The following is a 27,601-nucleotide window of genomic DNA, read 5'->3' on the forward strand; positions in this document are numbered from 1 at the left end:
GCGGATTTGGAACCATGTGGTGGACAATTTGAAATTGTCACAGGAGAAGGCTCAGCGTTTTGCCAACCGTCGCCGCGGTGTGGGTCCCCGACTTTGTGTTGGGGATTTGGTTTGGTTGTCTTCTCGGCATGTTCCTTTGAAGGTCTCCTCTCCTAAGTTCAAGCCTCGCTTTATCGGTCCTTATAAGATTTTGGAAATCCTTAACCCGGTGTCTTTTCGTTTGGACCTTCCAGCGTCATTTGCTATTCATAATGTGTTCCATAGGTCCTTGTTGCGGCGATACGTGGTGCCGGTGGTTCCTGCTGTTGAGCCTCCTGCCCCGGATTTGGTTGAGGGCGAGTTGGAGTACGTGGTAGAGAAGATCTTGGATTCTTGTATCTCTAGACGTAGACTTCAGTATTTGGTTAAGTGGAAGGGCTATGGTCAGGAGGATAATTCCTGGGTTGTTGCCTCTGATGTTCATGCGGCTGATTTGGTTCATGCATTTCATGCTGCTCATCCTGATCGCCCTGGGGGTCTTGGTGAGGGTTCGGTGACCCCTCCTCAAGGGGGGGGTACTGTTGTGAACCGTGTTTCTGGGCTCCCTCTTGTGGTCACTAATGGTATTGTATGACTCATGTCTTTCTGCTAGCCTGGGCTTCAGCTGTTTCATTTAGCTGTGGGTGTTCCCTATTTAGTCCTCCTTTGGACTCAGTCTCTTGCCTGGAATCGATGTATTCAGTTCTATTTGGTCTCCTCCTGATTCCTTGCCATCTGTCTCAAGCAAGAAAAGCTAAGTCCTGTTTGCATTCTTTGGATCATTTGCATTTTCAGTGTTTTTTGTCCAGCCTGCTCAATATGTGATTTTCTAGCTCGCTGGAAGCTCTAGGGTGCTGATATTCTCCCCTCACATCGTCAGTCGGTGTGGGAGTTCTTGAATATTCAGCGTGGATGTTTTTGCAGGGTTTTCTGCTGACCGCATAGTTCACTTTCTATTTTCTGCCTATCTAGATTAGTGGGCCTCACTTTGCTGAATCTTGTTCATCTCTACGTTTGTGTTTTCCTCTTGCCTCACCGTTATTATTTGTTGGGGGCTTTCTATATCTTTGGGGTTTAATTTCTCTGGAGGCAAGTGAGGTCTAATTTTCCCTCTAGGGGTAGTCCATTCTCCGGCTGGCTCGAGACGTCTAGAATCAACGTAGGCACGTTCACCGGCTACTTTTAGTTGTGTGTTAGGATCAGGTATGCGGTTAGCCCAGTTTCCACCTCCCTAGAGCAGTTCTTATGTTTTTGCAGACTTGCCAGAGATCGTCTGCCACTAGGATCATAACACCTACCTATGCCTGACATTGCCATTTCTGTGCGGTTCGAGTATTACTCCCTAGCAACATGCCCGGTTTCTTGGGGTCATACATGTTTCAGATCTTTCATTCTAAATTACTCGCTCGCTCTTGTCATCTACACCTCAAAAAAAGTCTAGAATTTGACATTTTATTACTTTCGACTCTGCAAAAACTCTTACTGTAGTTTTTATTCATTCTCATCTGGACAATTGTAACTCTCTACTAAATGGTCTCACTCTTACTAAACTCTCCCCTCTCCAATCTGTCCTGAATGCAGCAGCCAGGAACACATTCCTCACCAATAGTTACACTGATGCCTTTACCTTGTGCCAGTCATTGCACTGGTTACCCATCCAATCCAGAGTTCATTATAAACTTATTACTCACCCACAAAGCACTCGACGGTTCAGCACCACTCTGTATCTCCTCCCTCATTTCAGTCTAACACCCTTCCCGTGCTCTTCTTTCTGCAAATGACCTAAGATTAACATCCTCAATAATCTGAAACTCACACTTGCTGCGACAATTCTTTGGAATGCACTACCCAGGACATTTCGATTAATCCCCAATACCCACAGTTTTACACGTGCCCTAAAAATGCATTTCTTCAGATTGGCCTACCACCTCAACATACTGCTCTGGCAAAAATTAAGAGACCACCACATCAAAACCCTGTCATGGGTAGCCCAATCTCCAGACCTGAACCCCTTTGAAAACCCATGGAATGTTATCAAGAGGATGATGGATAGTCACAAGCCATCAAATAAAGAAGAGCTCCTTAAATTATTGCCCCAGAAGCAGTGTGAAAGACTGGTGGAAAGCATGCCAAGACGCATGAAAGCTGTGATTAGAAATCATGGTTATTCCACAAAATATTGATTTCTGAACTCTTCCTGAGTTAAAACATTAGTAATGTTGTTTCTAAATGATTATGAACTTGTTTTCTTTGCATTATTTGAGGTCTGAAAGCACTTTTTTTAAATTTTGGCCATTTTTCTTATTCAGAAAAAAATACAAAATCTATTGCATGGAAATTGAGAGACATGTTGTAAGAAGCTTATAGAATAAAAGATATAGCAAAGATATATCTGGTACTAGAATAAAAGAACAATTTACATTTTACTCAAAAATATTCCTATAAACATAAAAATTAGACAAACTGAACATTTTGCAGTGGTCTCGTAGTTTTTGGCAGAGCTGTATTTATCTAACTATCTCTGTTTTGCCCATATAAAATTTTCTTCAAACCCTTGTATCATCTGTTCTCACAAAATGTATGCGTTCAATAGCCCTCTGTGTCTGCACTTTTGCACATACTGGTTGTTACCGGTTCAGGCAGCATTACATGAACACACTATGTATTACATTGATGGCTGGCCCATACACTACAAGCAACTGTTACCATCCACCTCTCGTGTATCCCTTATTTCCTCATAGATTGTAAGATCACGAGCAGGGCCCTCACTTCTCTTGGTATCTGTTTATTTATGTGATTATTGTTATTCTGTAATGTCTTTTATAGTCTGTACAAGTCCCCTCTAAAATGTAAAGTACTGCGGAATATGTTGGCACTACAGAAATAAAATTATTATTATTACATGTCCGTTTTTTGGTTCATGTACATTCCGGTTTTTATGTACCACAAATACGGACACTAACTATTTTCTATGATGGTGCACACAAGTCAGTTTTTTTCACATGTAACACACTAAACGTAGCATAAGAACCACCGGTTACTGCGAAAACCGCCAGCAGTGACCTGTGGTAACCTTAATTACATCACCGCTCGTCACTGCCGCTCGTTCTCACACTTCTTTCAGTGTGTTCTGGCTGCTTTGATGAGTGGTCTCATTACTGATGTCACATCTCATCACAACCTTTGTATGTAGCAGAGTCGGGGATCGTTGTAGGACCTCCATTTGGATTACAGCACACCCTGTGGATTATATTTTTTGATAATAAATGGGTAAAAGAGGGTAATTGTTGGTGAGTAAATTTTTACAAATAAAAGGTTTTTGTATGTGTGTGTTTATTTATTTTGACTATGGGGTAAGTAATGAGGGTGTTAGGTGTAGAATTCCCACCGTTGCACAGGGGGTATCCCGAACCATGTCCTCTGCAGTCTCCCATTTTTCGAAAGCCGCAGTGGAGTCTGCTCAGCAGAGACACTTGGCTCCCAGCGTCTTGCTCAAGCTGATATTGTGCATCTGGTTACAGCTGCCGCCCCAGGTTCAGCCTTTGCAACCAGCATTGATCAGAGGCGAGCAGACGTTCCAGGGACTAAGTCCTGCTTTTCGTCTACTGAGCATACCCGTGGGATGACCTCTTATTGGAGGTCGGAGGTCACATGCTCAGGTCCTGTAGTGGCTCCGATTGGACCACTTGGAAGGTTCTGGAAGGCTACATCTATAAAAGGCATGCTTGGCCACTCGGCCATGCGCTAGTATAAATCTAAATCATGTATGTGAGGATGTGTGTATGTAATCTGGTGAAAGCTCCTTAATGATCCCCTTCCCTAGCGTTGTGTTTGAGTGTGGGTGATTGGAGCTACCTAGCGCCAGATTGTGCCATCCAGCACAAGACATGAAAATACAGCGTCCATAGCAGCGTCCGTCAGTGCGGCGCCGTGCGCAATTAGTGCGGTTTCCTGGCCAAAGTTTAGGGTGGTTAGTGGCGTCCGCCAGAGCGGTGCTGAAGGCTCCTAGTGCAGTAAATCTTTTGTATAGTTTCTCCCTGGCACCGCAGTTGCAGCCCCAAATGCTTGTGGGTCTAGAGGGACTCTAACCCAGTGTCCTTGGGGCAGGGTCCTGTGACCAAAACACTAGCGGTACACTTAGCGCAATACTGTGATGCAACAGGGTTCGCCTCTGTACACACGGGTGACGTTAAACCGCGTGTGTTCATCTATTATACTGCCATATAGTGTACGCCATTACCGGGCAGCAGGTAACATCACTGCACGGTGGACGCCGGGCTGCGAACCTTATTACTACCTTTCTATTATTTGGTGCATTCTGCCAGTCCTAACAGAGGGTGTCTTTCAGACACCTCTCAATTGTTAACCCTTGGGCTCGATGTCAACTGACATTACACTACTGACATCAACCCTAAAACCAATACCCCGATTGCCAATGCACCATGTAATGGATGCACCATTTCTGGGGTGGCTGAGGGTTGGTTTTATTCAGCTTGAAAGGGTCTAATATCCTTGGACCTATTAATATCAGCCCACAACTATCTGATTTGCCTTAACTGGTTATTAAAAAAAGGGAGGACCCCAAGTCATTTTTTAAGGTCCACCCCATTTTTAATAACCAGCAAAGGGAAAGAAGACTGCTGGGGGTTGATATTGTCAAGGTGAAAATATATTTCCTTATATACTTTTTGTACTTTTATATCTTATACTGTAAAACAATAAGTTTTTCCTATCTGCTTGCGAATGTAACTGTATTTAAAGATGGCAGCCAGTGTTCAGTTTCGTTTCAGTTTAGTGACCGAAGGGTTAAGATTCATTTCTTTGGAAATCGAAACTTAGAGAAGTAAAGAAGAGGAGGAATCCACCAGGAGACGTCTGACGAATCAGGAGGAGATTGAGCACTAGACGTATGCTGCTGAAACCCCGCCTATTGCATTCCCTTTTTAGTATTGTGTATTTTAGAATAAAGCCAGTTGCTGTGACCGTTGCGGACATGTGTGGATGCACGGGGCATTAACTAAGTTTGAACCAGCTACCTGTCTGACTCATTCTTATCCGGTACCAGATGCCTTGCACACATATTAATTTGGAATGACTGGTGAAGGAAGGATTTATTGTCGTAACGACCCCGACAATTTGGAGCCCAATGGGGGCGTGGACAGCGATCCGAGACTCTCTGGACCCATGCCTGGATGTCTGTGGATGATACCCGTAGTGGCTGACCTCGGGGACTGATCACCCTCCGCACACGGTAAGTGGTGATCATATACACTGTATGTGTCACACTTGCTAGTGTCTCAGCCGTTATTGGTTTGTCTGTGGTCTCCTTGGGTCCGGGAGGTGACCGGTCGAGTGGTGAGATCGAACGCGATCCTGTGCCACGCTCTGAACCAGCAACTGAGAGACGTCGCATTCTGTGCGTCCTCTGTACACCACACCTCCTCCACCGGTCATTGTACTCCATTCAACCATCCTACCCATGACTGTTGTCTAGTAGTGAAGTGGAGTGATAAATTGAGCTAGTTGTAGATTGTGGGGCAGCTTAGAGAAAGGGATAGGAGACGCAGCCTCTGTGATATTGTGCTGACAGGTAACTAAGACGTTCCGAGAGGGGACCACCTGTCCAGACAGGTAACTAAGACGTTCCGAGAGGGGACCACCTGTCCAGATAGGTAACTAAGACGTTCCGAGAGGGGACCACCTGTCCAGACAGGTAACTAAGGCGTTCCGAGAGGGGACCACCTGTGCTGATAGGTAACTTAAGACGTTCCATGAGGGGACCACCTATATTTTTGTGGAGGGGTCTCTGTTGTGAAATTGGATTCTGGGCTCCCCCGGTGGCCACTTGTGGAATTGTACTTGTGTGCATCATCCCCTCTGTTCACCTGCTCCTATCAGAATGTGGGAGTCGCTATATAACCTTTCTCCTCTGTCAGTTTCATGCCGGTCAACAATGTAATCAGAAGCCTTTCTGTGCATGTTCCTGCTACTAGACAACTCCCAGCTAAGTTGGACTTTTGTCCTTGTGTGTTTTTGCATTTTGTTCCTGTTCACAGCTGCTGTTTCGTTACTGTGTCTGGAAAGCTCTTGTGAGCGGAAATTGCCACTCTGGTGTTATGAGTTAATGCTAGAGTCTTAAAGTAATTTCTGGATGGTGTTTTGATAGGGTTTTCTGCTGACCATGAAAGTGCCCTTTCTGTCTTCTTTCTATCTAGTAAGCGGACCTCGATTTTTGCTAAACCTATTTTCATACTACGTTTGTCATTTCATCTAAAATCACCGCCAATATATGTGGGGGCCTCTGTCTGCCTTTTGGGAAAATTTCTCTAGAGGTGAGCCAGGACTGTCTTTTCCTCTGCTAGGATTAGGTAGTTCTCCGGCTGGCGCTGGGCATCTAGGGATAAAAAAACGTAGGCATGCTACCCGGCCACTTCTAGTTGTGCGGCAGGTTTAGTTCATGGTCAGTATAGTTTCCATCTTCCAAGAGCTAGTTCTCCTATATGCTGGGCTATGTTCTCTCGCCATTGAGAATCATGACAGTTTGACCGGCCAAAAAAAAAAAAAAAAAAAGGGTTAAATTACTGGCTGAGAAAGGAGAGAAAAAAGAAGTCTGCTACAATTTTTTTTTTTTTTTTTTTCCTCTAGTTCTGAGTGTGCTCTTAATTGAATCACTTGCTAGTCTGCCTATACTGCAGCCTTCCTCTCTTTCTCTCCTTCTTATCCTTGAATGGCTCTGTGTTCACCTGTTTCAAATGGATCTTCAGAGTGTAGCTGCAGGTTTGAATAATCTCGCCACAAAGGTACAAAATTTGCAAGATTTCGTTGTTCATGCACCTATGTCTGAGCCTAGAATTCCTTTGCCTGAATTCTTCTCGGGGAATAGATCTCACTTTCAAAATTTTAAAAATAATTGCAAATTGTTTTTGTCCCTGAAGTCTCGCTCTGCCGGAGACCCTGCACAGCAGGTCAGGATTGTAATTTCCTTGCTCCGGGGCGACCCTCAAGACTGGGCTTTTGCATTGGCACCAGGGGATCCTGCGTTGCTCAATGTGGATGCGTTTTTTCTGGCCTTGGGGTTGCTTTATGAGGAACCTCATTTAGAGCTTCAGGCGGAAAAGGCCTTGATGTCCTTGTCTCAGGGGCAAGATGAAGCTGAAATATACTGCCAAAAATTCCGCAAATGGTCTGTGCTTACTCAGTGGAATGAGTGCGCCCTGGCGGCGATTTTCAGAGAAGGTCTCTCTGATGCCATTAAGGATGTTATGGTGGGGTTCCCTGTGCCTGCGAGTCTGAATGAGTCCATGACGATGGCTATTCAGATCGGTAGGCGTCTGCGGGAGCGCAAACCTGTGCACCATTTGGCGGTGTCTACTGAGAAAACGCCAGAAAATATGCAATGTGATAGAATTCTGTCCAGAAGCGAGCGGCAGAATTTTAGACGAAAAAATGGGTTGTGCTTCTATTGTGGTGATTCAACTCATGTTATATCAGCATGCTTTAAGCGTACTAAGAAGCCTGACAAGTCTGTTTCAATTAGCACTTTACAGTCTAAGTTTATTCTATCTGTGACCCTGATTTGTTCTTTGTCATCTATTACCGCGGACGCCTATGTCGACTCTGGCGCTGCTTTGAGTCTTATGGATTGGTCCTTTGCCAAACGCTGTGGGTATGATTTGGAGCCATTGGAGGCTCCGATACCTCTGAAAGGGATTGACTCTACCCCATTGGCTAGTAATAAACCACAATACTGGACACAAGTGACTATGCGTGTTAATCCGGATCACCAGGAGGTTATTCGCTTTCTGGTGCTGTATAATCTACATGATGTTTTGGTGCTGGGATTGCCATGGCTGCAATCTCATAACCCAGTCCTCGACTGGAGAGCTATGTCTGTGTTAAGCTGGGGATGTAAAGGAACTCATGGGGACGTACCTTTGGTTTCCATTTCATCATCTATTCCCTCTGAGATTCCTGAATTCTTGTCTGACTTTCGTGACGTTTTTGAAGAACCCAAGGTTGGTTCACTACCTCCGCACCGGGAGTGCGATTGTGCCATAGACTTGATCCCGGGTAGTAAATACCCTAAGGGTCGTTTATTTAATCTGTCTGTGCCTGAACACGCGGCTATGCGAGAATATATAAAGGAGTCCTTGGAAAAGGGACATATTCGTCCTTCGTCATCTCCCTTAGGAGCCGGTTTTTTCTTTGTGTCTAAGAAAGACGGCTCTTTGAGGCCGTGTATTGATTATCGACTTTTGAATAAAATCACGGTTAAATATCAATATCCGTTACCACTGCTTACTGATTTGTTTGCTCGTATAGAGGGGGCCAAGTGGTTCTCTAAGATTGATCTCCGTGGGGCGTATAATTTGGTGCGAATCAAGCAGGGGGATGAGTGGAAAACCGCATTTAATACGCCCGAGGGCCATTTTGAGTATTTGGTGATGCCTTTTGGTCTTTCAAATGCCCCTTCAGTCTTCCAGTCCTTTATGCATGACATTTTCCGCGATTATTTGGACAAATTTATGATTGTGTATCTGGATGATATTCTGATTTTTTCGGATGACTGGGACTCTCATGTCCAGCAGGTCAGGAGGGTTTTTCAGGTTTTGCGGTCTAATTCCTTGTGTGTGAAGGGTTCTAAGTGTGTTTTTGGGGTTCAAAAGATTTCCTTCTTGGGATACATTTTTTCCCCCTCTTCCATCGAGATGGATCCTGTCAAGGTTCAGGCTATTGGTGATTGGACGCAACCCTCTTCTCTTAAGAGTCTTCAGAAATTTTTGGGCTTTGCTAACTTTTATCGTCGATTTATTGCTGGTTTTTCTGATGTTGTAAAACCATTGACTGATTTGACTAAGAAGGGTGCTGATGTTGCTGATTGGTCCCCTGATGCTGTGGAGGCCTTTCGGGAGCTCAAGCGCCGCTTTTCTTCCGCCCCAGTGTTGCGTCAGCCTGATGTTGCTCTTCCTTTTCAGGTTGAGGTCGACGCTTCTGAAATCGGAGCTGGGGCGGTGTTGTCGCAGAGAAGTTCCGACTGCTCCGTGATGAGACCTTGTGCTTTTTTTTCCCGTAAATTTTCGCCCGCCGAGCGGAATTATGATATTGGGAATCGGGAGCTTTTGGCCATGAAGTGGGCTTTTGAGGAGTGGCGTCACTGGCTTGAGGGGGCCAGACATCAGGTGGTGGTATTGACTGACCACAAAAATTTAATTTACCTTGAGTCTGCCAGGCGCCTGAATCCTAGACAGGCGCGCTGGTCGTTGTTTTTCTCTCGGTTTAATTTTGTGGTGTCTTACCTACCGGGTTCTAAGAATGTTAAGGCGGATGCCCTTTCTAGGAGTTTTGAGCCTGACTCCCCTGGTAATTCTGAGCCCACAGGTATCCTTAAAGATGGAGTGATATTGTCTGCCGTTTCTCCAGACCTGCGGCGGGCCTTGCAGGAGTTTCAGGCGGATAGACCTGATCGTTGCCCACCTGGTAGACTGTTTGTTCCTGATGATTGGACCAGTAGAGTCATCTCTGAGGTTCATTCTTCTGCGTTGGCAGGTCATCCTGGAATCTTTGGTACCAGGGATTTGGTGGCAAGGTCCTTCTGGTGGCCTTCCCTGTCACGAGATGTGCGAGGCTTTGTGCAGTCTTGTGACGTTTGTGCTCGGGCCAAGCCTTGTTGTTCTCGGGCTAGTGGATTGTTGTTACCCTTGCCTATCCCGAAAAGGCCTTGGACGCACATCTCGATGGATTTTATTTCGGATCTGCCTGTTTCTCATAAGATGTCTGTCATCTGGGTGGTGTGTGACCGTTTCTCTAAGATGGTCCATCTGGTTCCCTTGCCTAAGTTGCCTTCTTCTTCCGAGTTGGTTCCTCTGTTTTTTCAAAATGTTGTTCGTTTGCATGGTATTCCGGAGAATATCGTTTCTGACAGAGGGACCCAATTCGTGTCTAGATTTTGGCGGGCATTCTGTGCTAGGATGGGCATAGATTTGTCTTTTTCGTCTGCTTTCCATCCTCAGACTAATGGCCAGACCGAGCGGACTAATCAGACCTTGGAGACATATTTGAGGTGTTTTGTGTCTGCGGATCAGGATGATTGGGTTGCTTTTTTGCCTTTGGCGGAGTTCGCCCTCAATAATCGGGCCAGCTCTGCCACCTTGGTGTCCCCGTTTTTCTGTAATTCGGGGTTTCATCCTCGATTTTCCTCCGGTCAAGTGGAATCTTCGGATTGTCCTGGAGTGGATGCTGTGGTGGAGAGGTTGCATCAGATTTGGGGGCAGGTGGTGGACAATTTGAAGTTGTCCCAGGAGAAGACTCAGCTTTTTGCCAACCGCCGTCGTCGTGTTGGTCCTCGGCTTTGTGTTGGGGACTTGGTGTGGTTGTCTTCTCGTTTTGTCCCTATGAGGGTTTCTTCTCCTAAGTTTAAGCCTCGGTTCATCGGCCCGTACAAGATATTGGAGATTCTTAACCCTGTGTCCTTCCGTTTGGACCTCCCTGCATCCTTTTCGATTCATAATGTTTTTCATCGGTCATTGTTGCGCAGGTATGAGGTACCGGCTGTGCCTTCCGTTGAGCCTCCTGCTCCGGTGTTGGTTGAGGGTGAGTTGGAGTACGTTGTGGAAAAGATCTTGGACTCTCGTGTTTCCAGACGGAAACTCCAGTATCTGGTCAAATGGAAGGGATACGGTCAGGAGGATAATTCTTGGGTCACTGCCTCTGATGTTCATGCCTCCGATCTTGTCCGTGCCTTTCATAGGGCTCATCCTGATCGCCCTGGTGGTTCTGGTGAGGGTTCGGTGGGGGGGGTACTGTTGTGAAATTGGATTCTGGGCTCCCCCGGTGGCCACTTGTGGAATTGTACTTGTGTGCATCATCCCCTCTGTTCACCTGCTCCTATCAGAATGTGGGAGTCGCTATATAACCTTTCTCCTCTGTCAGTTTCATGCCGGTCAACAATGTAATCAGAAGCCTTTCTGTGCATGTTCCTGCTACTAGACAACTCCCAGCTAAGTTGGACTTTTGTCCTTGTGTGTTTTTGCATTTTGTTCCTGTTCACAGCTGCTGTTTCGTTACTGTGTCTGGAAAGCTCTTGTGAGCGGAAATTGCCACTCTGGTGTTATGAGTTAATGCTAGAGTCTTAAAGTAATTTCTGGATGGTGTTTTGATAGGGTTTTCTGCTGACCATGAAAGTGCCCTTTCTGTCTTCTTTCTATCTAGTAAGCGGACCTCGATTTTTGCTAAACCTATTTTCATACTACGTTTGTCATTTCATCTAAAATCACCGCCAATATATGTGGGGGCCTCTGTCTGCCTTTTGGGAAAATTTCTCTAGAGGTGAGCCAGGACTGTCTTTTCCTCTGCTAGGATTAGGTAGTTCTCCGGCTGGCGCTGGGCATCTAGGGATAAAAAAACATAGGCATGCTACCCGGCCACTTCTAGTTGTGCGGCAGGTTTAGTTCATGGTCAGTATAGTTTCCATCTTCCAAGAGCTAGTTCTCCTATATGCTGGGCTATGTTCTCTCGCCATTGAGAATCATGACAGGTCTCATTAGGAGGCTGCCTCCCAACGGTTGGAATATCGTGGCAGGATAGTCTGTAATCACTGGTGTTCAGGTTAGGGACAGAAAATATTGAGCGCGAGGCTCTTTTTCTTATACGTTGAGCGAGAGGCTCCGTGTTTTTAGAATATCAGTGTTGATATCGCTGCCAGTGGTTTTACTGCAGAAAATCACAGTATTCTGTGAGCTAAGCTGCGTATCTTAAAGCAGAAGTCTGTGCCCCACAAGTTAGATGAGGATGCTGTGGAAGTCAAGACAATGGTCACGGGAGGGCAAGAGGCAGTCAAGAAGCTTATCTGCGAGTTGCGCGAGGCTTAAAGAACAAAGGATGAAAATAGGTTGATGGAGAGGGAGGGTCAGAGAATGCAGAGCCCGTGTTTGGTTATAAAATGCCTTTGAACTGTGATCTTACAGATTGTAAAATGGCCGCCGTGCCACTGATGATGAAAATGCAGTCTCAGCCAGCGCCCTGTAATGGCGACGGGATGAGCTCTCCAGAAGCGTGGGTGTGTCCTGTTTGTGTTGTGCAGAATCCAACCTGGGTGGAAACCTGCCGTGTGTGTGCGTACGGGCCGTTTTTGGGGCTCTGCCCAGACCACAGAGGATCATAGGAAAGTTTTGTAGAAATTAAGTCTGAAAACTGCTGCAATTTGTTATTTTGTAGAAGATACAGAACTTTTATCAGTGCTGTGTAGGGGAGGGGGGGAGCGGACCGCAGCGAGATTTCTTTGTCAGTTCTCCTCTTTTCTCCTGATCTGCGCTACGTGCTGGAGAAAGGGGGGTATAGAGTTGGGCTCTTGCTCTCCCTTCAGCGCTGAAGAATGCAGTGAAAGTTCTTATCTCCGTGTTACTAGAGGGGAGGGGTGAGTGAATCCCTGCGCGACCTGCTTGCAATTTCTCCCTTCGGTGCTGTGGGCTACAGAAAGGGGGGCCATGTATTGCATTCCAAAGTTTTCTCTGTCCTTGGTTTAGTACACGCTGAGAGATTTATGTTTAAAGCAATAAGTACTGTATGAAATTGGAAGTGAAATAGACCTGTGCCTGGTCTTAGAGGAAAACTTGTAAGTAATTGAAAGATTGGTAATTACCTGTATCAAGTTGAGTGATTGATATATAGCAAATTGAAGATCAACAGGTTGGCTCCCTGTTAGATAATATGGTCCCTCCCCAAGAAATTAAGCCTCTACTCCCGACTGTAAACCCTGTGCCCCTTACAGTCAAGGCAGCAATATATACTGGATTGCCGAGAAGTTCTATGGGCGTCTTATGGTAGTGTTTGAAGATCTGGGATTTTCACTGTAACAAAAAGCCCATTCATACCTTTTTGTAGTAGACCCGATATTGAGATTTCCACTCCGGATGATGCATTGAAAATAGTAAAAAGTTTCCAAAAGAATTTAGCCCAGCAAGAAAGGCAAGGGTTAAATCACTAGCCGTAGTAATTCTTGCTCGCTCACTGGCCCCCATCGCTGCAGCTGCGAGATCAGTGTTTCTTATCTCCATGTAACAGACTCCAGTTTCTGCCCCCTCCTATCGTACATGCAAGTCCAGCTTCACACTCCAATACGCCTTTAACCCTGTATAGGAATCTAACTCCCTCCCCAGCCCCATGTCAATTCTCAGACCAAGAGCTTGTTTTAATCGGTGTAAATGGCAGACCCCCCCCCAGCCCGGAAAGGCCCCTACATCTCCTCTTCCCGTGAAACCTTCACACCGACAAGGCCAGACTTTCCAGGAATCTGAAATCTGGTTCCCCTGTCATTCACGCTATTACATCACACCTCAGGGCTCCCAGGTTCTTTTCTCAGTAGGGGTATGGGGACATAATTACCCACCAGGTAGGAGCCATAGTGAACCCAGCTAATTCTACCCTGTCATATAGAGGTGGTTTGGCCCAACAGATAGCTAGAAAAAGGAAGTCCAGCCATAGCCCAAGAGTGTCAGGCCTGCCTTGCCATTTATGGCCCCTTGCATCCAGGAGACGCTATGTCCACCCAAAGAGGGAATTTGCCCTGTGATATAGTGTTACACACTGCAGGCCCTAGATACTGATTACAAGACACCCGAGCACTGCCGTACAGTATTGCAGACTGCCTTGCAGACAGAGCTCACCTATGCAGGACATGCTACAGGTGTGCTGATTCAGTTTTATGGAGACAAACAGAGATCTGTTGCTTATTTCAGCGGCCGCTTAGATACGGTGGCAAGAGGAAGTCCCTTATGTGTTTGGGCTGTGTTGTCTGTCCAGCTGTTGCTACACAAATCTTCAGAGATTGTTTTGGATCACCCACTGATGGTCCACACCCCACACGATGTATATAGTATCCTTAACCAAGTACAATCTGGCCATATGTCCATGGCCTGACAGCTGCGACTTTAGTGTGCTATTCTCATGTCTACTAATGTGACTTTGAAAAGGTGCACTGTCCTGAACCCCGCTACTTTTCTCCTAGTTCCCCTGGATCCAAAGGGGGGAGGAGTAGGTGACATGAAGGTGACATGAAAAAGGACACTCTTTTTCTTTCTAGAATGGATCCAGAGGAACAAGATTAGGTTTCCAAACCCCATGATTGTCTAGAATTAATGTCTTAGGAAACGGCTGGTCTCTAGTGTGCCTATTCTAATGCTGATTTTGAGCTTTTTGTAGATGGATCCCGTCACTAAGATGACCAAGGACGCTACTGTACCAGATATGCTGTGGTCTCAGAACATGAGGTAATCAAGGCAGAGTCAATGCCAGCTCATATGTCTGCACAAGAAGCGTGCAAACTAGCAGAAGGTAAGACTGTAAATATCTACACTGATTCTAGGTATGCTTTTGGCATTGCACACGATTATGGGCCTATCTGGAGAGCCAGGGCTTTCCTGACAGCAAATGGCCACCCCTTTAAACATGCTGAGGCAGTCCAGCAACTTATGAATGCACTACAGCTTCCCACCCAAGCAGGCATCATAAAGGTAAAGGCACATACCGAAGGCACTGATGGACGGACAAAGGGTAACGCACTGGCAGACCAGGCTGCCAAGAAAGCAGCAAGCACTCCTGTAGCCTCTAAAGTACATCACCTAGACACCCCACCATCTCCACTTGTGTTGAAAGACATCTTAGCCCGGTTACAAGAACAGGCAAGTAAGGAGGAGAAAAATAGGTGGCAAAGGATAGGGGCTTGCTCTGATACCGTCACTGGACTATGGGGGAGGGGTGAAAAGGTCTGCCTACCACAGGTACTGTACCCAATGATGGCACAGGTTCTGCACCACTCGAAGATGGCCATGTGTGACACCCTACAGAAACAATGGATTGCCCTCCGGGTTTTCCACCTGCGCAGAAAGGCAGGTACAGAGCTGCATGATATGTGCCACACATAATCAGGGTAGGACAGTGAAAACTCCATCCAAACACACTCCCCGGCCCCTTTACCCATTCCAGAGACTGCAGATTGATTAAATTCAGTTACGCAGGGTAGGGACGTATGAGAATGTGTTGGTCTGCATTGATTTATTTTCAGGTTGGCCAGAAGCCTACCCAGTTGCCAAAGCTATGGCTAAGACAACGGCGAAGAAACTGATGGCTGAGATCATATGCAGGTATGGAGTTCCTGAAGTCATCGAAAGCGATCAGGGTTCCCATTTTACTGGAGAGATCATGTCAGAGGTAATGGCAGCACTGGGGGTAAGTCAAGCATTGCATACTCCATCCACAGAGTAGTGGAAGAGTGGAGAGACTAAATGGAACTCTTAAGCTTAAAATCCAGAAGGCAATGGCAGAGACTGGTAAACCATGGACAGAATGCCTTCCTCTAGCTTTGTTTTCAGTAAGATATACCCCAAACAGGAAGACAGGACTGTCACCGTATGAGATTCTGTTTGACAGGAGCCCCAATCTTGAATGTTTCTTTCCACAACAGTTGCAGCTCAAGTACCAGGACTTGACTAGCTATGTGCAGGCCTTACATGGACACCTTGCTAAAGTGCATTTAACTGTCTTCAGTTCTCTTCCAGACCCAGACAAGGTTCCTGGACACTATGACTTTGTGCCAGGAGACCTGGTGTATGTGAAAAAGTATGTGCGCAGAGATTGTCTCCAGCCGAGATTTGAAGGACCCCACACGGTGATTCTGGTCACCCCCACTGCAGTAAAACTTGAAGGAAAGAGCATCTGGATCCACGCCTCACACTGTAAAAGAGACCGAACCAGTGTTTAGTCACAGTAGTGACTGAAGGGAAATGTTGCTGTTGTTTTTGATCCTGGAACTGAGGGCCATCCTCGCCCCTACCTCTTCGGCCCCTATTGTAAATAAGAATTCTGGTCCCACTATTCTCTGGGTAAATCTGACAGCCCCGGTAAATATCTGGCGATTTTATTTCTGTGATGTAGTCAAGTGCCTCGAGACTGGACGGGTGGTAGAGGGAATCATCCAGTTTTATATATGTGTTACCAGAAATGACAACAATAATTGTTATTATTGGTCAGATGCTGCCTGGAATACGGGGGATGATTGGGGATATAAACCTAGCGAAGCCATGTTCCCAAGGATGGGACGGGTAGGAGTCTTCGTGAGAGAATGCATCTAACAGCCCTTCTGCAACCACTTAGGGGCTATAAATGGGGTAAAAGTTGTCACCCCCTCCTCCTAAATCTCTAAAGCCCCAATCTGCTGACCTACAGACGTATGTACTGGGAAGGCATTATAATTATGTATTTAGTAGTGGATACCATGGGAATTTAGGCCATGTACAGCTCCAGGATACTAGTTCTAGACCAACCAAGGCCCCTGTTACCAGTACACCTAAAACAAGCCCAGGTGAGCGTTCGCAAAATGTAGTTAATGAAGTGATCCCCATTCCAGGTCTCAGTTGGCAAGAGGTTTTCTCCATAGAAACACAAACAGCCCCAAGGAAAAACCTGTGGTTAGAATGGGTGAGATACAATGTAAGAATCCAGAATATCTCTGTAGGATGTATTGCTTGTGCTGCTGCGAATACACATCTCTACACACATGCATTGCTTTTCCCTGATGACAACACCACCGCCTGTGTCATGAATCTGTTGAAAGGTTTGAAGTCCACTGATTGCCCAGATTATGTCCCACTGATTTATAAGGAACCTAGACTAAAGGTCCCAGGAGAAGTAACCGTATTAGCTGACAATTACACCTGCTATAATTCCCAAGACACCACAGGTACACCAGTAGGGATCTTCGAGACAGGTTTCTGCAAAGGGAACAGTTCTCTAGATACTGATTTGCTAATTAAACATACACAATATATGTACACCAAAGATACCTGATGAACCTACCAGAAAGAGGAGAAGTTTTGATCAGCTCCACATGAGTTATGAGGAAGATCCACTAGTATATATTGATGCCATTGGAGTGCCAAGGGGGGTGCCTGGCCAGTTTAAAGCTCAGAACCAGATTTATGCTGGCATTGCTTCTATTATCCCACAGGTGCAGATTAATAAAAATGTTGAATGGATCAAATATATATATATATATTACAGTGAACAAAGATTTGTTAATTATAGCTTTGATGCCTTTCAGGGTATAGTTGAGGATTTGGGCCCTGATATTTGTATGACCCGTGCTGCAACCCGACCTAAGAGAATTACACTGAATCCTGTCCAGACAAGATCACATGTAGTGACATAAGAAGCTGACACAGGATTGTGGTTGGTGGATAGTGGGGACATTAACTTTTGGGAGTAGGCTGACAGTAATCCTTTTGGGAAGGAGCAGTAGACCAGCATGTCATGTCGCCCCCACCACCAGAGAACCAACCACATCAGGTAGGGTAAGACAGATACAGGAGTATTATCCCTGGAGGCCCTCTGACTAGCTAGCTATGCAAAAACAATTGGCTGACCCTGAGAACCAACCTTTCTCATTCTACAGACAAATAATGATTATATGATGGACGTATAAGTGCACCTAGGCAGGCCTAGGTAGCTAGTGAGCACAAAAACAGGTGACGTGCTAGGACGCAAATTAAGACTTTTTACAGATGTGACAAAAGGAGAGAGTGTAGAGCTATACTTTGAACGGCTACAGCTGAAATGGGAAGACATGGAGTACAGTCCCATAAACCCACTTGATGTTAGAGTATTGGTAAATACATTCATTGACGGTACGAAATATAGACAGCCAGACCTAAATGGCGAAATGTAGATCCAAGAGACCTGAAGGTTTCTAAAGAAGTTGAACGAATTAGGACAATATGACGATGTGTCATGTATGCTGGAGTAGACATATCTTTCTTCTCCAGTTGGTTAGGTGGGATCAAGAGATTCCTTCAATAAGTTTGTTTGGTACTGATTGCCCTCCTTGTAATTGGATCAATAATTCTCTGTTGTGTTATTCCCTTGTACAAAAAGGTTATTGCCAAAGCAACTCCGACTGGCGCCTTCCTCAATCAAGAAGTAGACCCACCAGAGTACGATGGTACTGATCCAGGGGAGATCCCTAAGTATGTCCCCCTCAAGAGAGTAGACAAAACCCCCCCATTCTCAGATGATGTAAAGAGATTTAGTTTAGGGACAGTGGGAGAACTCCATGTGAGGTTAGTGAAGGGTTCAGCTGCCTGGAGGCCTCTCGCTAGGGGAGAGTTTCTGAGGTGTCTGGATGAAGAAATCCACCTCCCCTTTTCCCATCACATGGACAGTCTCGAAGGATCTTTCTTTAAGGGAAAAACTTAGTGTTTAGGGGGGATTGTCAAGGTGAAAATTGTTGTGAATTCTGTTTTTGGGCTCCCTCTAGTGGTTACTGGTGGTACTGGTTGACTTTTGTCTTGCACCTGTTTCCATCAGGAAACTGGGAGTTTCCTATTTAGTCTGGCTTCTCAGTCATTCTAGTGCCGGCAATCAATGTTACCAGAGCACCTCTGTTGCTTGCTACCTGCTCCAAGTCTGCAATTCAGCTAAGTTGGATCTTTGGCATTTTTTGTGTTTGTTTGTCCAGCATGCATTTATATTTCCTTTGCTGCTGGAAGCTCTAGTGATCTGAAATTACTACTCCGGTGTCATGAGTTGATAACGGAGTTAAAGTAATTTCAGGATGGCTGTTTAGGGTTTTGAGGTGACCGCGAAGTCCTCTTTTGTATTTTCTGCTATTTAGTCAGAGGGCCTCTCTTTGCTGAATCTATATTCATACTGCGTACGTGTTTTCCTCTTACCTAACCGTTATTATATGTGGGGGGCTACTATCACTTTTGGGGTTTCCCTGGAGGCAAGCCAGGTCTGTGTATTCCTCTGCTAGGGGAAGCTAGATCTCCAGCTGGTGCGAGGTGTCTAGGGATAATCGTAGGCACACCCCCTGGCTACTATTAGTTGCGTGTTAGGTTCAGCGTCGCGGTCATCTGAGATTCCATCATTCCTAGAGCTAGTCCGTTTTTGCCTGAGTCCCTGCCATTGGGAACCATGACAGTGTTGCCGGCCGCAATGTATTAAAGGTATTGGCTGAAGAAAGAGAGAAAAAAGAAGTTTCTGACACTTTTTTTTTTTTTACTCAAAAGTTCTGTCTAGCCATAATTGCAGTCTGCTGCTTTTTTCTCTCCTCTTAACCCCTGAATGGCTCAGATCTCAGCTGTTAAGAAATGGATATCCAGAGTTTAGCTACAAACCTGAATGCTCTTGCTTCTAAGGTTCAAAATATCCAAGACTATGTTATACATGCTCCTATGTCAGAACCCAAGATTCCTATACCTGAGTTCTTTTCTGGAGATAGATCTCGTTTTTTGAATTTTAAGCACAATTGTAAATTGTATCTTTCTCTGAGATCTCGCTCCGCTGGAGACTCCGCTCAGCAGGTTAAAATTGTGATTTCCTTGTTGCGGGGTGACCCCCAGAATTGGGCATTTGCATTGGCACCAGGGGATCCTGCGCTGCTCAATGTGGATGCGTTTTTTCTGGCACTGGGGTTGCTCTATGAGGAACCTAATTTGGAGATTCAGGCTGAAAAGGCCTTGATAGCCCTTTCTCAAGGGCATGATGAAGCTGAAATATATTGTCAAAAATTTCGAAAATGGTCTGTGCTTACTCAGTGGAATGAGTGCGCCCTGGCGGCGAATTTCAGAGAAGGTCTCTCTGATGCCATTAAAGATGTCATGGTGGGGTTTCCTACGCCCACAGGTCTGAATGAATCCATGACTATGGCTATTCAGATTGATCGGTGTTTACGGGAGCGCAAACCTGTGCACCATTTGGCGGTGTCTTCTGAGCAGACACCGGAGATTATGCAATGTGATAGAATTCTGTCCAGAAGTGAACGGCAGAATTATAGGCGTAAAAATGGGTTGTGCTTCTACTGTGGTGATTCTGCTCATGTTATATCAGCATGCTCTAAACGCACAAAAAAGGTTGATAAGTCTTTTGCAATTGGCACTTTACAGTCTAAGTTTATTTTGTCTGTAACTTTGATCTGTTCATTATCATCTATTACTGTGAATGCCTATGTGGATTCTGGCGCTTCCTTGAGTCTTATGGATTTGTCCTTTGCCAGACGCTGTGGGTTTAGCCTAGAGCCTTTGGAAGTTCCTATCCCTCTGAAGGGTATCGACTCCACACCATTGGCTAGGAATAAACCACAATACTGGACACAAGTGACTATGTGTATGACTCCTGACCATCGGGAGGTGATTCGCTTCCTTGTGTTGCATAACTTGCATGATGTCTTAGTGCTTGGATTGCCATGGTTGCAAACTCATAATCCAGTCCTTGACTGGAAAACAATGTCTGTGTTAAGCTGGGGATGTCAGGGGGCTCATGGGGAAGTACCTTTGGTTTCCATTGCTTCATCTACTCCCTCTGAAATTCCGGCATTTTTGTCTGACTATTGTGATGTTTTTGAGGAGCCTAAACTTAGTTCTCTTCCCCCTCACAGGGATTGTGATTGTGCTATAGACTTGATTCCTGGCAGCAAGTTTCCCAAGGGTCGTTTGTTCAATCTGTCTGTGCCTGAGCATGCTGCTATGCGAGAGTATATTAAGGAGTCCTTGGAAAAGGGACATATCCGTCCATCCTCATCCCCTTTAGGAGCAGGGTTTTTTTTCGTGGGTAAAAAAGATGGCTCCCTGAGACCCTGTATTGATTATCGCCTGTTGAATAAGATTACAGTCAAATACCAGTATCCTTTGCCACTATTGACTGATTTATTTGCTCGTATTAAAGGGGCAAAGTGGTTCTCTAAGATTGATCTTCGGGGTGCGTATAATTTGGTGCGAATTAAGCAGGGAGATGAGTGGAAAACTGCATTTAATACGCCCGAGGGCCATTTTGAGTATTTGGTAATGCCTTTTGGTCTTTCTAATGCTCCTTCAGTCTTTCAGTCCTTTATGCACGATATTTTCCGTAAATACCTGGATAAATTTATGATTGTGTATTTGGATGATATTTTGATTTTTTCGGATGACTGGGAGTCGCATGTTCAACAGGTTAGGAAGGTTTTTCAGGTTTTGCGGGCCAATTCTTTGTTTGTAAAGGGTTCAAAGTGTATTTTTGGGGTTCAGAAGATCTCCTTTTTGGGGTATATTTTTTCCCCTTCTTCTGTTGAGATGGATCCTGTCAAGGTTCGGGCTATTTGTGATTGGACGCAGCCTACTTCCCTGAAGAGCCTTCAGAAGTTCTTGGGCTTTGCTAATTTCTATCGTCGATTTATAACTGGGTTTTCAAGTGTTGCTAAACCTCTGACTGATTTGACTAAGAAGGGTGCTGATGTTGCTGATTGGTCTCCTGCGGCCGTGGAGGCCTTTCAGGAACTTGGCTAGGAATAAACCACAATACTGGACACAAGTGACTATGTGTATGACTCCTGACCATCGGGAGGTGATTCGCTTCCTTGTGTTGCATAACTTGCATGATGTCTTAGTGCTTGGATTGCCATGGTTGCAAACTCATAATCCAGTCCTTGACTGGAAAACAATGTCTGTGTTAAGCTGGGGATGTCAGGGGGCTCATGGGGAAGTACCTTTGGTTTCCATTGCTTCATCTACTCCCTCTGAAATTCCGGCATTTTTGTCTGACTATTGTGATGTTTTTGAGGAGCCTAAACTTAGTTCTCTTCCCCCTCACAGGGATTGTGATTGTGCTATAGACTTGATTCCTGGCAGCAAGTTTCCCAAGGGTCGTTTGTTCAATCTGTCTGTGCCTGAGCATGCTGCTATGCGAGAGTATATTAAGGAGTCCTTGGAAAAGGGACATATCCGTCCATCCTCATCCCCTTTAGGAGCAGGGTTTTTTTTCGTGGGTAAAAAAGATGGCTCCCTGAGACCCTGTATTGATTATCGCCTGTTGAATAAGATTACAGTCAAATACCAGTATCCTTTGCCACTATTGACTGATTTATTTGCTCGTATTAAAGGGGCAAAGTGGTTCTCTAAGATTGATCTTCGGGGTGCGTATAATTTGGTGCGAATTAAGCAGGGAGATGAGTGGAAAACTGCATTTAATACGCCCGAGGGCCATTTTGAGTATTTGGTAATGCCTTTTGGTCTTTCTAATGCTCCTTCAGTCTTTCAGTCCTTTATGCACGATATTTTCCGTAAATACCTGGATAAATTTATGATTGTGTATTTGGATGATATTTTGATTTTTTCGGATGACTGGGAGTCGCATGTTCAACAGGTTAGGAAGGTTTTTCAGGTTTTGCGGGCCAATTCTTTGTTTGTAAAGGGTTCAAAGTGTATTTTTGGGGTTCAGAAGATCTCCTTTTTGGGGTATATTTTTTCCCCTTCTTCTGTTGAGATGGATCCTGTCAAGGTTCGGGCTATTTGTGATTGGACGCAGCCTACTTCCCTGAAGAGCCTTCAGAAGTTCTTGGGCTTTGCTAATTTCTATCGTCGATTTATAACTGGGTTTTCAAGTGTTGCTAAACCTCTGACTGATTTGACTAAGAAGGGTGCTGATGTTGCCAATTGGTCCTCTGCGGCTGTGGAGGCCTTTCGGGAGCTTAAGCGCCGCTTTTCTTCCGCCCCTGTGTTGCGCCAGCCTGATGTTTCGCTCCCTTTTCAGGTCGAGGTTGATGCTTCCGAGATTGGAGCGGGGGCGGTTTTGTCGCAGAGAAGTCCCGATTGCTCAGTGATGAGACCATGTGCATTCTTCTCTCGAAAGTTTTCACCCGCTGAGCGAAATTATGATGTCGGTAATCGGGAGCTCTTGGCTATGAAGTGGGCATTTGAGGAGTGGCGTCATTGGCTTGAGGGTGCTAGACATCAGGTGGTGGTCTTGACTGATCACAAGAATCTGATTTACCTTGAGTCTGCCAGGCGTCTGAATCCTAGACAGGCGCGCTGGTCGTTGTTTTTCTCCCGGTTTAATTTTGTGGTTTCATACTTGCCGGGTTCAAAAAATGTGAAGGCAGATGCCCTTTCTAGGAGTTTTGAGCCTGACTCCTCTGGTGATTCTGAGCCTACGGGTATCCTTAAGGATGGGGTGATTTTGTCTGCTGTCTCCCCAGACTTGCGACGTGCTTTGCAGGAGTTTCAGACTGATAGGCCTGATCGTTGTCCGCCTGGGAGACTGTTTGTTCCAGATGAGTGGACCAGTAGAGTCATCTCGGAGGTTCATTCTTCTGTGTTGGCAGGTCATCCTGGAATTTTTGGTACCAGAGATTTGGTGGCCAGGTCCTTCTGGTGGCCTTCCCTGTCTCGGGATGTGCGTGCCTTTGTACAGTCTTGTGATGTTTGTGCTCGGGCCAAGCCTTGCTGTTCTCGGGCTAGTGGATTGTTGTTGTCCTTGCCTATTCCGAAGAGGCCGTGGACGCACATCTCTATGGACTTTATCTTGGACCTCCCGGTTTCTCAGAAAATGTCCGTCATTTGGGTGGTGTGTGACCGTTTTTCTAAGATGGTTCATTTGGTACCCTTGCCCAAATTGCCTTCTTCATCTGAGTTGGTTCCTTTATTTTTTCAGAATGTGGTTCGTTTACATGGTATCCCGGAAAACGTCGTTTCTGACAGGGGGTCTCAATTTGTGTCTAGGTTCTGGCGAGCGTTCTGTGCCAGGATGGGCATTGATTTGTCTTTTTCGTCTGCATTCCATCCTCAGACTAATGGCCAGACGGAGCGAACTAATCAGACCTTGGAGACTTATTTGAGGTGTTTTGTATCTGCTGATCAGGATGATTGGGTCGCCTTTTTGCCGTTGGCAGAGTTTGCCCTCAATAATCGGGCCAGTTCTGCCACTCTGGTTTCTCCTTTCTTTTGCAATTCAGGGTTTCACCCTCGTTTTTCATCTGGCCAGGTGGAATCTTCGGATTGCCCTGGAGTGGACACGGTGGTGGATAGACTGCACCGGATTTGGAGTCATGTGGTGGACAATTTGAAGTTGTCTCAGGAGAAGACTCAGCAGTTTGCTAATCGTCATCGTCGTGTGGGTCATCATCTCCGCGTTGGGGACTTGGTGTGGTTATCTTCTCGTTTTGTCCCTATGAAGGTCTCTTCTCCTAAGTTTAAACCTCGGTTCATAGGTCCTTATAAGATTTTTGAGATTCTTAATCCTGTATCTTTTCGTTTGGACCTACCAGCATCTTTCACCATTCATAATGTCTTCCATCGGTCGTTGTTGCGGAGGTACAAGGTACCGGTTGTTCCTTCTGTTGAGCCTCCTGCTCCTGTGCTGGTGGAAGGTGAGTTGGAGTATGTTGTGGAGAAGATTTTGGACTCTCGCGTTTCCAGACGGAGACTTCAGTATTTGGTTAAATGGAAGGGATACGGTCAGGAGGATAATTCTTGGGTGACTGCCTCCGATGTTCATGCCTCTGATTTGGTTCGCGCCTTTCATAGGGCGCATCCAGATCGCCCTGGTGGTTCTCATGAGGGTTCGGTGCCCCCTCCTTAAGGGGGGGGTACTGTTGTGAATTCTGTTTTTGGGCTCCCTCTGGTGGTTACTGGTGGTACTGGTTGACTTTTGTCTTGCACCTGTTTCCATCAGGAAACTGGGAGTTTCCTATTTAGTCTGGCTTCTCAGTCATTCTAGTGCCGGCAATCAATGTTACCAGAGCACCTCTGTTGCTTGCTACCTGCTCCAAGTCTGCAATTCAGCTAAGTTGGATCTTTGGCATTTTTTGTGTTTGTTTGTCCAGCATGCATTTATATTTCCTTTGCTGCTGGAAGCTCTAGTGATCTGAAATTACTACTCCGGTGTCATGAGTTGATAACGGAGTTAAAGTAATTTCAGGATGGCTGTTTAGGGTTTTGAGGTGACCGCGAAGTCCTCTTTTGTATTTTCTGCTATCTAGTCAGAGGGCCTCTCTTTGCTGAATCTATATTCATACTGCGTACGTGTTTTCCTCTTACCTAACCGTTATTATATGTGGGGGGCTACTATCACTTTTGGGGTTTCCCTGGAGGCAAGCCAGGTCTGTGTATTCCTCTGCTAGGGGAAGCTAGATCTCCGGCTGGTGCGAGGTGTCTAGGGATAATCGTAGGCACACCCCCTGGCTACTATTAGTTGCGTGTTAGGTTCAGCGTCGCGGTCATCTGAGATTCCATCATTCCTAGAGCTAGTCCGTTTTTGCCTGAGTCCCTGCCATTGGGAACCATGACAGAAAATATATTTCCTTATATACTTTTTGTACTTTTATATCTTATACTGTAAAACAATAAGTTTTTCCTATCTGCTTGCGAATGTAACTGTATTTAAAGATGGCAGCCAGTGTTCAGTTTCGTTTCAGTTTAGTGACCGAAGGGTTAAGATTCATTTCTTTGGAAATCGAAACTTAGAGAAGTAAAGAAGAGGAGGAATCCACCAGGAGACGTCTGACGAATCAGGAGGAGATTGAGCACTAGACGTATGCTGCTGAAACCCCACCTATTGCATTCCCTTTTTAGTATTGTGTATTTTAGAATAAAGCCAGTTGCTGTGACCGTTGCGGACATGTGTGGACGCACGGGGCATTAACTAAGTTTGAACCAGCTACCTGTCTGACTCATTCTTATCCGGTACCAGATGCCTTGCACACATATTAATTTGGAATGACTGGTGAAGGAAGGATTTATTGTCGTAACGACCCCGACAATATTATTAGGCTGAGAAGGTCCATGGTTATTGGGCCTATCCCAGCAGAATATGACCAGCTCACAGCTGTGTTTTCCCTTAGCTAGTTATTAAAATAGCTAAAGGAAAAAGACAACATTTATTTTTTCACATTGACGGCTATCTCTCTTTATCTATCTATCTTTTATACATAAATCTCTTTAACTTCTATGCAAATTTTTTATTAAAGTTGCCCATTTTGTGGTGTCCTCAATGCTGAGAAGTACAGCCAGATACTTCTCCATGATGCAATACCATCAGATAAGAGAATGATCCACATTTATTCTGCAGTAGAACAATGACCCCAAACATACAGCCTACTGTATGTCATTTAGAACTATCTCTATCATAAAGAAGAACAAGGAGTTCTGGAAGTGATGATTTGGACCCTGATCGCAACATTATCTACTCTGGGATTAAATGAAGAGACAGAAGGATTTGCACAAGAAGATCTGTGGTTAAATCTCCAAGATGTTTGGAACAACCTCCCTGTTGAGTTCTTTCAAAAGCTGTGTACAAGTGTGCCTAAAAGAATTTATGCTGATCTGAAGGTAAAGAGCATTCATACTAAATAATGATGTGATTTAGATTTCGCTTTTGTTCATTCTCTTTAAATTTGGTTAATTGAAATAAATTAAAAATACTTCTATTTTCTAAAGTATTCTTACTTTGCAGCATTTTTTCACCTACAAAATTTTTTTGCACAGTATTGTACAATACACTGCAATCAGGGACATAGACGAAAAAGGGCCTATGTGTATGAAAAGTATGTGAGGAGGTGGCGGGTACTCTCAGTTGCCTCCTCTCTCCTACACACCGAGCCCATGTGGCACCCCAACGGTTCCCTCATGTTTTATATGGTGATGTTATGTATTACTGTTTAATGTTTTACCAATGTAATGTGCTGTGTTTCTTATGCCTGTTCTTGTACTGTTTGTTATGCAGAAGCTTAGGGATAGAAAGGAAAGGCAACATAGGGCTAAATTGTTGGGAGGAGTTCAGCCAAGAGGCTGTGCAACAGGTTTACAGGAAAAGGATTTCCTGGTCTGGTAGCAGAGCCCGGGCAGTCTTGCTCAGGGAAAGACGCTCTCCACAACCAGGAATAGATGGTGCCCCGGTCGAGGGGATGAAATCTGCCACGGACTGTCGGGCAGTGTGGACAGGCCCTGGTACTGTGGGAACGTCTCCAGAGGGACTGTTGGGTCCCATGTTCCGGATGGGAGCTGTTGATGCTGAATATCTCATTGAAGATGCAGAGATAGCGCAGGAAGCATTACTTTATTTTCTTCATGTTATCTCATGTTCATTAAAAGTTTCTAATATTGGACAGAATCGTGACCTGTCGTGTATCTGAGGACGTGTGTCCAGTGTGGAGAGCAATCCTTTCATAGAGGTAACTGACTGTGCCACAGGACCGGACTTTATCTGTCTTTCTATGTGCAAGGGGCCGGGGTGCTCACTGCCTGTGCCTTAGTGGACTTGCCCATGACTACCACCCTGTGCCACCTTGTTACAAATATATGGAGCCTTTGCAGTCCAATAGATCATGTGAAAAAAACTGCTTTGAAGGTTGCAGTGGGTCCCCTTATCTATTGGGCCCCTGTGTGTCTACACAAGTTGCAACAATGGTTGCATCTAACTACAATACTTTTGTATGGCTATGTATTGTGCTTGTCACAATTAGGGTGCAATGAGATGGCTTTATGAGATTGGAACGCAGTGCACTGACTGGCCGGCGGCTCTCTTTACCTAACTTCATAGATACACCTAAGAGGTTTAATGGTCAGGATCAGAGTTATCTTTGATCTCTGTTGTTGCCAACTTTGTTCCTGAGGTCATATATTCAAAAGTGGTACATATACAGCAAATTGAGGGAATTATTTGCCAATAGCACCATAGAGTGTATATAAGATGAATTCATGAAATAACTGTGGACTCCCTGCTGGATACAGCTCTTTCCTATGTATTTTTTAATAGGGCTTCCTGAAATATCAATAGGATTAATGCA

The sequence above is a fragment of the Ranitomeya variabilis genome, chromosome 1 (genome assembly GCF_051348905.1).
Source record: "Ranitomeya variabilis isolate aRanVar5 chromosome 1, aRanVar5.hap1, whole genome shotgun sequence".
Lineage (NCBI taxonomy): Eukaryota > Metazoa > Chordata > Amphibia > Anura > Dendrobatidae > Ranitomeya > Ranitomeya variabilis.